Source organism: Erinaceus europaeus, chromosome 2, assembly GCF_950295315.1.
Source record: "Erinaceus europaeus chromosome 2, mEriEur2.1, whole genome shotgun sequence".
NCBI classification, from domain to species: Eukaryota; Metazoa; Chordata; class Mammalia; order Eulipotyphla; family Erinaceidae; genus Erinaceus; species Erinaceus europaeus.
Genome location: NC_080163.1, coordinates 168,842,247 through 168,854,551, shown reverse-complemented (window position 1 = coordinate 168,854,551; position 12,305 = coordinate 168,842,247). Strand labels below are relative to the sequence as shown.

General features: G+C 44.9%; 1 non-coding gene across 1 annotated transcript; it reads right to left on the bottom strand.

The window, feature by feature from the left end:
- Positions 1-1,864: 1,864 nt before the first annotated feature.
- On the bottom strand, positions 1,865-1,971 carry LOC132537194 (U6 spliceosomal RNA). Its single transcript, XR_009548657.1, has one exon. It is a non-coding gene; the product is annotated as a U6 spliceosomal RNA (small nuclear RNA).
- Positions 1,972-12,305: the final 10,334 nt, after the last annotated feature.

Here is a 12,305-nt window from a genome sequence, read left to right as displayed (position 1 = left end):
TCAGTGGTGCCAGGAATCAAGCCCAGGGACTCCCATATGTAAGGCATGTGCAGAGTGACTCTTCGAACAGTTGTTAAGTGATTCTACTAAATAAATCTTATCTGCAGTGTCCTGAGAGGTGGTACAGTGAGTAAGACATTGGACTCTAAAGCATGAAGTTCTCAGTTTAATCTCTGGCATTGCATAGGTCACAGTGATGCTCTGGTTCTTCCCTTACTCCTCATTAATAAATAAATCTTTTTTTTTCCTTTCCATTTTGTTGCCCTTGTTTTATAATTATTGTGGTTATTATTATTGTTGTTATTGCTGTCATTGTTTGTGGATAGGACAGACATAAATCGAGAGAGGAGGGGAAGATAGAGAGAGGGAGAGAAAGATAAGACATCTGCAGACCTGCTTCAGCACTTATGAATCGACCCCCTGGAGGTGGGGAGCCAGGGGCTCAACCCAGGTTCCTTACACCAGTCCTTGTGATTTGCACCTCCTGCACTCAACCTCCTGCACTACCACCTGACCCCCACCTTTCTTTCTTTCTTTCTTTCATTTAAATGTATATATATATATATTACCTGCAGTCTTTTGGCATTTTGCTGTTGACACCTGTCTTTCTCTATAATCTACTGGTAAAGCCTACCTCGAAGCACATGCAGAGCAATTTCTTTGTTTTTTATCTGGGAGCATTCTTGCTAGCATTCAACTACAAGCCCTGGAAAATTACCAAGACCAAAGACAGATGGGACTTCCCACAAGGCAAACTTAAACAGAACTAAGATGTTTAAGACAAGGAAACATGAATCAGGAAATTACTACAAAAGGTTAAGAACATTTTAGATTTAACAGGCTTTAGAAATGATACCTAAGGGAGCCAGAAGGTAGCACAGTGGGCTAAGCCCACATGGCACAAAGAGCAAGGACCGTTTAGGATCCTGGTTCAAGCCCCCTGCACCCCACCTGCAGTGGAGTCACTTCACAGGTAGTAAAGCACGTCTGCAGGTGTCTCTCTGTCTCTCTATTCCTCTCTATCTCCCCCTTCTCTCTCAATTTCTCTCTGTCGCTATCCAATAACAAACAAAAAAAAAGATACATAGATTGCTTTATGGAAAACTGGGAATTGTTATGCAAGTACATACATAACTTTTTTATTCATAAAAGAGAATGAGAGCATCATTATGGTACATGCAATGCCAGGAATCAAACTCAGGACCAGAAGGCGGCTCAGGGAGTAAAGCACATGCTTTACGTAGCATGTGGCTGGGGGTCTGATCCTCCACACTGCAAGTGCACACCACAGGCAGGCAATGGGAGGGACTCCGTGCATAGAGGAGCAGTGCTTTGCATGTCTCCCTCTCTTAAAGGATACAGAATGGAGACTGGCGGGGAGGCTTCTCAGCTGTCCCATGCAGGTGCAAGGTTCTGGGTGGGATTGATCCCCAGGCACAATATTTGACAAAAATTTTTAAAAAGTCTTTGTATTACTTAAAAGATGTACAGTTAAGAGAACAATATTACCATGATTTTTTTCAAAAAAGCCAATCTGCAGCCCTGGAGGCTGGCACAATGGTTGGAGTTTTGGACTCAAGCATGAGGTCCTGAATTCTACCACCAGTATCACATGTTACAGACTGATGCTACAGTGTTTTCTCTCTCTCTCTATCTCTTTCTCTTTCTCCTCCCTTTCTCCCTCACTAATTAATCATTTAAAAGAGCTCCAGCATAAGTAGAAACAGGGTTCAGACAGACCTAGGATCCCACACATGCAAACCAGACCTCTTACCACTGAACCACCTCCCAGCTTGCATTAACTGGCTCTTTAAAAGGTTTTAATTATTTATATGTGTACATATATTTTATAAACTTTTTTTGAAAAAATATGGTACACTTCATGAATTTGTGTGTAATCCTTGAGCAGGGGCCATGCTAATCTTCTCTGTATCATGCCAATTTCAGTATATGCACTACCAAAGCTAGGACTATATTATAATCTTATTTAAAAAGTGTTAAGAGATGGAGACAGTTGGAGTCGGGTGGTGGCACAGCGGGTTAAGCGCCGCACATGGCGCAAAGCTCAAGGACCGGAGGAAAGATCGCGGTTCGTGGTTAGAGCTCCTGGCTCCCCACCTGCAGGAGAGTCCCTTTACAGGTGGTGAAGCAGGTCTGCAGGTGTCTGTCTTTCTCTCCCCCTCTTTGTCTTCCCCTCCTCTCTCCATTTCTCTCTGTCCTATCCAACAACAATGACATTAATAACCACAACAATGTTAAGCAACCAGGGAAACCAAAAGGAAAAATAAATAAAAATTTAAAAAGAGTGGATAAGAATAGAAAAGAAAAAAAAAGAAAGGGAGGCAATGAGACTTTGGTGACAACAACAACAAAAAAATAAAATAACCTATTTATACTCTAGAATTGCAAAATGGCTAGGGCAGTAGATCTGTAGGCATTAAGTCCTGAATTCAATCCCCAGCATTGCATGTGCCATAGTCATGCTCTGCTTCTCTTTTTGGTATTAATAAGTAACATTTTTTTTCTTTTTTTTAATTTCCTTTTTTTTAAAACCACAGTTCCTGTCCGGTTCCTACCCAGCTCCAAGACTGGCTCCTGCCTGGCTCTGCCCAGCTCCTATTGCAGCTCCCACCTGCCAGTGCCCTGGCCGCCCTGTTGTTCGCAGGCAGTCTGCAGTCCCCCCAAGGACTGTCCTTGCAGACACAAGAGCCCCAGGCGCCCCCGCCCACCCCCCATGGCACAAGGAGCCCAGCCAGGCCCAGGCCTCCTGAAAGGGGTAGGGGGTGGGGGGGCTGGGAGTGGCCTCCCTGGACCAGCAGTTTGCAAAGTGCCAGACCCTCAGCCCAGACCCAATCCACAGCCTGGCAAACGGCTCAACAGGGGTTCCAGCCAGCCAGCATGGGGCACAGTTCTGAAATGCATGTCTCTTCCGAGAGAGACAGAGGCAGAGAAAACACTCCAGTTCTAGAAGTGTGAGGAGACCCCCCAACCTGGACCCACACCCCGCGCCCAGGCCTTCACCTTAGTCTGGGAGCCCGGCTCGCCATGTTGCCCCAGGCCAAACTCCAGGTTCAGGATTCCAAACAGCCTTCGTGGGCCACACTGAGGAAGGACAGAGGGCGCACATTTCGGATGGGCGGGCGCGCGGAAAGTTCTCTGGGCCTGGCCACTCCCGAAGCCAAGGCAGGCTGGTGGGTTCCACCAGGGTCCCTCCTGCCCGGGCGGTTGGGGTGGGCGGGAGGCGCACTGCCAGGCCTCGAGCTGCCCGGGCGGGTCCTCACCCTCAGGACGCTCAGAGCCGCAGGCATGGACATGCTGGGCGAGGCCCTGGGACCCCAGGACCCCTCTCCTGGCTGGAAGGAAAGGGAAGGCTGGCTGCCCAGACTCTCAGATGGGGTCCCTGTGCTTGCGCTCCTGGAAGCCGAAAACAGCGGGATCTGGGGCGCGCAGCCACCCTTCCAGGGTGTCCCTGCCCGGGGTGTGGGGTCTGGGGGCTCGCGCATACCTCCCCTGGGTGCGCCCCTGGCGGGGACTGCCCCGCTCAAAGCCGCTGGGTCCTGGGGGTTGGGGGGGCGCAGCCACCTCTTCGGGGTGTGCCTGGCCCGGGGTAAGGGGTCCGGCGGCGCTGGCGCCTCTGTGGCTGTACCCCGATTTCGCCCCTCCCCCCACCCAGCACCTTCCAGGACGGGTGGCACTGGGGGCCACTTACTTGGAATTGGAGGAATGGCAGTAGATGGCCCGAGCACGATGGACATGGCCGCTGCTGTCCAGCACAGCACCGTCGTGACTCCGCAGCAGTACTTCCACGCCAGGAGCCTCTGCACAGTAGTGGCCTGGCACTCAAGTCGGGGACCAGGGCCCCAGCGCTGGGGCCTATGGGTGCGACGCAACTCAACGCAATGCAGCGTGGGGGTGACGTGACGCGACGCTATGCGGCGTGGGGGCGACAGGGCCTCAGGGCGCTGGCAGCAGGGCTCCATGGCGCTGAGCTGGATGCAGCTGGGACAAAGAGAAGAAGAGAAGAAGGGAAGACGGGGAGAGAAAGATAGACACACCTGCAGACCTGCTTCACCTACTGTGAGGCCAGGCCCCTGCAGGTGGGGAGCTGGGGGCTCGAACCAGGATCCTTAGGCTGTGCCACCTGCGCTAAACCCGCTGCGCTACCTCCGAACTCCCTTTTTTTTTAATGTTTTATTTATAAAAAGGAAACATTGAGTAAACCATAGGATAAGAGGGGTACAACTTCCAACAACAACGACAACAATAATAACTACAACAATAAATCAACAAGGGCAACAAAAGGGAATAAATAAATAAAATATTTTTTTTAAAAAAAGGGGTACAACTCCACACAATTCCCACCACCAGAACTCTGTATCCCATCCCCTCCCGATAGCTTTCTTGTTTTTTAACCCTGGGAATATGGACCCAAGGTCATTGTGGGATGCAGAAGACGGAAGGTCTGGCTTCTGCAATTGCTTCCCCGCTGAACATGGCCGTTGACTGGTTGATCCATACTCCCAGCCTGTCTCTCCCTTGTCCTAGTGGGCAAGGGCTCTGGGGAAGCAGAGCTCCAGGACACATTGGTCGTGTTGTCTGTCCAGGAAAGTCTGGTCAGCATTATGCTAGCATCTGGAACCTGGTGGTTGAAAAGAGTTAAAATACAAAGCTGAACAAATTGTTGACCAATCATGGACCTAAGCTGGAATAGTACAGATAAAGTGTTGAGGGGATTCATAAGAAATTCTTTAATAATTTTAAAATAGGCACAGGTGGTGGTGATCTCAGTTGAGCATGCACATAACCATGACTAAGAACCCAGGTTCAAGGCCCCAGTGCCTACCTACTAGGGGGTGGGGTTAAGCTTGACAAGCAAGCAGAGCTGTATGTGTCTTTCTCTCTCTCCATTATCTCCCTTCCTTGTATGAATTGCCTTGTTCTATCAAATCAAAATTTAATTGTAAATACAAATTCCTTAAAAATAATCTAAGGGAAGTCAGGAGGTAGCACAGTGGGTTAAGTACACTGGCTCTCAAACTGCAGAGGGTTTGCTTCACAGGCAGTGAAGCAGGTCTACAGGTGTCTATCTTTCTCTGCCCCTCTCTGTTTTCTCCTCCTCTCTCCATTTCTCTCTGTCCTATCCAACTACAAGGACATCAATAAGAACAATAATAACTACAACAATAAAATAACAAGGGCAACAAAAGGGAAAATAAATATTTTAAAAATTAAAAGAATAATTTAAAAATATTTTTATTATCTTTATTTATTGGATAGTAACAGCAGAAATCAAAAGGGAAAGAGGAAGTAAAGAGGGAGAAGAGAGAGAGAGAGAGACCTGCAGCACTGCTTCACCATTCACAAAGCTTTTCCTCTGCAGGTGTGGTGGGGACTCAAATCCAAAATAAAATTTAAGAATCTAACTCAACTCATTTTGTGTTGATGGTGTTAGGGTTTAGAGACAGACTTAAGTTTGAATAAAATCTAGAGACAGGATGTAAAGTTCAAAATCTCAGAGCCAGAAAAAGAAATAGGGCTTTGCCCAGACCCATCCTGCTACCTGCAGGATGAGACTGCATGAGAAGAGGACAAAGCAGTAGGAATATAATGTCCCTTTGGAATATATATCCCTTGGAATATAATATCCCTTTGGAATATATATCCCTTTGGAATATAACATTTTAAAAATAGGCCTACTAGCTATCTTCAAAACAGAGACCCAAAATCTTCATCTGCAACATTCCAGCCTTTAGGTTCATGGTTGGTCAACAATTTGTTTGGCTTTATATGTCAAGTCTTTTTTTAGCCACCAGGTTTCAGATGCTACCAAGATGCCTACTGGACTTCCCTGGACAGAAGACTCCACCCATGTGTCCTGGAGCCCCACTTCCCCAGAGCTCTGCCCCACTAGGGAAAGAGAAAGACAGACTGAGAGTATGGATCCACCTGTAAACAACCATGTTCAGCATGGAAGCAGTTACAGAAGCCAGACCTTCTACCTCTGCACACCATAATGTCTCTGAGTCCATACTCCCAGACAGTTAAAAAATAGGAAAGCCATTGGGAGGGGATGGGATACTGAGTTCTGGTGGTGGGAATTATACCCTTCTTATCCTATGGCCTTGTCAATGTTTCCATTTTATAAATAAACCTTTAAAAAAGAATAGCATATATAAAGAGTTGTATGCAAAAAAAATCAGTGGAAGCTTCTTTAAAAGCAAAAAAATGGGGGCAGGTGGTGGTGCACCTGGTTAAGTGCATACATCGTAGTGCACAAGGACCTGGGTTCAAGCCCCTGGCCCCCTACCTGCAGGGGGAAAAATTCACAAGTGGTGAAATATAGCTAGAGGTGTCTCTATCTCTTTCCCTTTCTATATGCTCCTCCCTTATCAATTTCTCTTTCTATCTAATCAGCCAATCCAGACATAGATAATTAAAAAAAAAGAGGCATCACATGCAGAGAAACTCCCCTCTCCCTCTAAGCTGAGGGGAGACATTTGCAGAGTTTCTTCTGCCCTAAACAAAGTGCTGGGTGAAGATTTTGCCTCTTATTTTGTATTTCCTCTCACCTATAAAGGAATGCAAATGTGAGGGTGGGGTAGGTGGGGGTGCACTGGGTGTAGTGCACATAGTATAAAAGCACAAAGACCCATGCAAGGATCTTGGTTGGAGGCCCTGGCTCCTCACCTGCAGAAGGACACTTCACAAGCAGAGAAACAGGTCTCTATCCCTCTCTATATACCCCCTCCCCTCTCAGTTTCTCTCTGTCTTAGCCAAAATAAATAAATAAATGAATCAATAAATATATGGCTGCCAGCACCAGTGGATTCATAGTGCTGGCCCTGAAACCTGGTGATAAGCACAAAAGCAAAAAAAAAAAAAAAAAAAAGAAAAAAGAAAGAAAGAAAGGAAAAATAAACAAAGAAAGAAAAGCCAAGAGAAAAAAGGGGGGAGTCAGGCACTGGTATACTTGGTTAAACACACAACAATGCACAGGGACATGGATTCAAGCCCCTGATCCTCACTGCAGGAGGAAAGCTTCAAAAGTGACTAAGCAGGGCTGCAAGTGTCTCTGTCTCTCCCTCCCTCTATCTCCCCCTTCCATCACATCTCATGTTCTGGCTGTCTCTATCCAATAAATAAAGATAGTTTACAAAGAAAAGAAAATTAAAGAAAGGAAAAAGTTAATCTACTAAAAACAGGCTTTCCAGAAGCAGTTTGTTTCCACTCATGTGCTCTGTAACAGGGGACCTCAAAAAAGAGCTTTCTTACTTCAAATGCCAATTTGATGTAGACTTCTGTCATGTAAATTAATTTTTCTATTATTATCTTTATTTATTTAATGGATAGAAACAGCCATAAATTCAGAGGGAAGGTAGGTGATAGGGAAAGAGACAGAGACACCTGCAACATGGCTTCACCACTCAAAAAGTTTTCCCCTTGCAGATGGGGGTCAGGGGTTTGAACTTGGATCCTTGTGCACTGTAACATGTGTGCTCAACCAGGTGTACCACAATCAGGACCCCAGGACTATTTAAAATAGTATCTTGCCAAAAAGCAGTTAGCAGTCACACTCCAACGAGACTGTTCTAACATCAGGAAACACTTGTAAACACCCCACCCCCCCACACACATGCACAGACAGGCTCCAGGGGGCAGAGGAAGCCAGTCTGACCTGGGAGTGAAGTGGGCAGGGCATACATGTGGCCCTGGATCCTTCCACCTCAGTGGGCCCCCTCCCCTCCTCTTTCAACCTTCTCAGTTCAGATGACAGATTTACAAGCAAGATAAAGGGACCAAGCCAAGAAGGAAAGGAAGATAATAGAATATTAACAGGGGTTGGGCTGTAGCGTAGTGGGTTAAGCACAGGTGGTGCAAAGCACAAGGATCAGCCTAAGGATACCTGCTAGAGCCCCCAAATTTGATTCCTTAATAAACCAGGCCCCCAAATTTGATTCCTTAATAAACCAGGCCCCAAAATTTGATTCCTTAATAAATCAAAGATACAGTAAGCACATTCAGTAATATTACCTTAATATCATGGACTTCATATCCTACCCTGTGGTCAGTGACACTATTCTGGGTGAAATTGTAGATCTGCATTCTTTCTGACTAGGTCCTTGTTCCAACCTGTGCAGAGATAGAAAGGAATTCACATTTTAATATAATTACTATCTTTATACTACAATGGAAAAGGCACCGCAAATTCTTTTCTAAGGATTTCTATTTCTGAACGTCAGGCACATACAATTGACAAAGAGCAAGAGTGGAAGGAATTTAATTGTTTAAGACTCTTGTTATCTCAGGTTTACTTATGGAGTAAGAGTGTTTCTTTTTCTTTTTTTTTTTCTTCCTGAACTACAAATCCACTGCTCCTGCAGGCCATCACCCCCCCCCCCTGCCTTTTGTTGTTCTTTTTGTTTATCATTGTTGCTGGATAGGACAGAGAAATTGAGGGTCGGGGGAGACAATGAGTGGGAGAGAAAGACAGACACCTGCAGACCTGCTTCACCACTTGTGAAGTGACATCCCTGCAGGTGGGGAGCTCAAACTGGGATCCCAACCCCTATCCTTGAGCTTTGTGCCATGTGTGCTTAACCCGCTCACTGCACTACCACCCAGCACCCAATAGTGCTTCTTCAGTAGTTCCAATTCCAATCAAAGCCAAATTATCAGTGGTACTGGGAGGAAGAGGTAGAGTGGATAAAGTATAGGATTCTCAGGCATGAGGTCCGAAGTTCAATCCCTGGTGCCACATATACCAGAGTAACGTGCAGATCCTCCCTGCTCCTCTCTCTCTCATTAATGAATAAATAAGATCTTTAGAACAAAACAAAAGAAAAATATCTCTGAAGATGGGTAGGTTGCACCATGGAAGAAATTAGAGCTTCTAAATTTTAGGTCCTGAGTCCAATCCCAAGCACTGCATATGCTAGAGTGCTGCTTCTGTGCCCCTCTACCACCTTCTGTAATTCATGAAAATAAAATAATTAAAAAACTATATTTTACCCTCATCAGTCCGTTCTCCAGCAAGTTTACTAATGTGTTAACTCAAATTTCATTCTCAAGCTATTTCTATTCAGGATTTGTATCATAACTGTCTAAAGAGAAAATTGGTTTAAAGGTCATTTTTATGAAATTTTTTATACACACACAATTATTTTGGTTTTTCTTACCATGGAAAATTTATATACATCTTTGTGTATGTGTGTGTGTGTGTGTGTGTGTGTGTGTAAAAGTCATCTTATTACAACATGTCATCCATTTCACAAATAAGGATGGATTTTTTTTAGAACAAAACTTTAGGTCACAAAGGGTTAGAGCATTGGCAAACTGAAAGCTACCAATGCATCAGCAGACCCTGGTCTACTTACTGTGTCTTTGGTGCACATGCTTGATCTCAGCAAGACCTATGGGGACCCAGGGGGGAAACTAGCAGATGTGTTCTACTAATGAAAGCTAGCAGCTGTTGAATCAGGCAGAATATCCCCAACAAGGAGAGTGGACCAGCAAGAGGATCCCCAAGGAGCAACTGACCATCAATAGAAGCCTAGAAGGCAGGATAGCAGTTGAAAATCATTGACTCCTGACCCAGCAAACTATGGAGACTTTCAACTTTTTCTGGGTGTTTTCTGCTCTTAGTGAATTTGCACAATAAAGCCATCTCCAGACTGTACACAGTTTAAACGGATATCACATATTTAGACAATTACAAGGTATTGAGAGACATATCTACACCATTGACCACTATATTTACAACATCTGTTTATAATCTTTAAAGACCATTTGATGAATGTGTGTATGTGTGTGTATAAGTACCTAACTTACCTATAACCTTAGCCAGATCAAAATCGATTGGCCCTGTCAGTATCTAAGATACTGTTATTAGCAGACAGCCTTAAACAGCAGAAAGCATAGTGAGGTCAAGTATATTACAGTAAATCCCAATCACTGGAATTTCAAAGAAAAACAAGCTCAGCTCAATCAACACTACCTGAGCCACCAGGCCACTACGCACTGCTGCTGACAGTTACCGTGGATTGTCTCCACAGACACCATGTCTGAGATGTCAACCTCCCATCTCCTCTTATGGTGAGATCTTTCCTCACACATGAGACCACCTAGTTCCATTTCCACAGCATGTTTTCTAACAAAGTTACAGAGTAGACATAGGCTGGGGCCTAGGATGCTGGGCACAGGTGTACATGTCCCCCTAAGAAAGGGGTAATTACATGCCTCAGACAAGAGTCCTTCATAGTCCTTCTCGATTAGACTCAGACCTCACAAGCCTGGAATTTAGTGGAAGGGTCTAAAGAAGGCATCACACGTACTTGAGGGTTCTTATTCATTAAATGTTTTGTCCTGCTTCCCATCTTTCTGACTTTCAGTCACCAAGTTCCAGGTGCTACTGTATTACCCTCCTGACTTTCCTGGGCAGACAACCTCACCAACATGACCCAGAATACAGCTCTCCAGAACCCTGCCCCACCAGGGAAACATAAATACAGACTAGGGGTATGGATCAACCTGCCAATATCTATGTCCAGTGGAGAAGCAATTACAGATGCCAGAACTCCCACCTTCTGCACCCCATAATGATCTTTGTTCTAGACTCCCAGAGGGATTTATGGGAGGAGAAGTGAACCAGAGGGCTCTGTACCACTATTCCACCAGGATCCAAACTTTTTGTCACCAGGAAGCTTGTTTTTATAGCATCAATGAAAGGGAAGCGAATTCGGAAAACACCAGAGGAAGCTTTGCACAGTTTCACTTATCTGAGAGAGAAGGGGGGGAAAGCCTCCTGGAAGTAGTAACAGATGCCAGGGGGTGAACTAGAAAGGGGGTAAAGGCAGGACCACTATAAAAATTGGGGACAGGACATATATATATATATATATATATATATATATATATATATATATATACATATACATATACATATACATATACATATACATATATACATACACACACACACACACACATACAGATAGATTAGTCATAGAATCAGCCTATATTGGTGATCTTGGGAGAACTTTTCTCTCAGATAAGTGAAACTGTGCATAGTTTCCTCTGGTGTTTTGCACATTAGCTTCCCTCTCACTGAAGCTATAAAAACAAGATTCATGGTGACAAACACTCCCAACATCACCCAGGTGAAATGGAGGAGTCAGGACACTGAATTCTGGTGGTGAAAACTGTGTGGAACTGTACCCCTATTACCTTACAGTTTTGTGAATGGATATTAACTATCTAATAAAAATTAAAAATACATTTTAAAAGTAAGTAAGAAAGATGAGAACTGTCTGGCAGTTAGTATGTTGAAGTGTTATAAAATGAGGTAAAAGCTAGAATAGAGGTAGGAAAGACCCTTCAGGAACAGCAAGATGGCCGAGCCAGTCAGTTGCCTGCTTTGCCCTGTGCACCACCTGGGCTCAGGTCTGGGTCTCACCACACTGTAGAAGACGGCAGTGCTGAGAGCTCCCCCCTCGCTCTGTCCTTATCTGAGAGAGAAAAAAAAAACAGCCCTGGAGGAGTGAAGTCCTAGGTATGATAAACATAGAGATATTATGGAAGAAAGAGAGAGAGAGAGAGAGAGAGAGAGAGAGAGAGAAAGAGTGGTACTTCCTTGAGTACCTTTGTATCCACAGGCCAACAACCTAGTTGGTGGAAGCAACAATTTCCTACACAGAGTTCATCTTAATATTTAGTTGTATTGATACCTCTTCAATATAACACATTTAATTGTCATATGAAGTCTGATTTTATAAAATTTTAAATGCATTTATTTCTTCATTTTTGCCGCATGGGTTTTCTATGGGGGTTGCTGTCTGTGTGATACATTTAATGCTCCCAGTGGCCAGCTTTCCTTTCATTGTTTTTTACTCATTATCTTTTTATGACAGAGACAGAGAGAAATAGGCTGAGAGAGTGTGAGATAGAAGGTACAGGGAAGGAGAAACAGAACTCTCACTGTAGGCCTGAGAGTGAGGCAGCTTCCACTGTGAAGGACACAAGGGACGAGGCCAGCCTGCTGCCAGCCTGCTGTGTGTCTGTGTGTCTGTCTGTGTGTGTCTCACACCTGGGCAGTCACCCAGCACAGTGCACAAATTGCCCTTGATTTGTGCAAACAGAGGAATCAGTGCAAAGACCAGGCCCCAGTTGGTGGCTCAGCTGGAAGAGTGCACGTGTTACCACCACAGTGCAGCTGCATTCAAGTCTCAGGTCCCTATGTGTGTTTGTGTGTGTGTGTGTGTGTGTGTGTGTGTGTGTGTATGTGTGTGTGTGTGTGTGTGAAAGAGAGA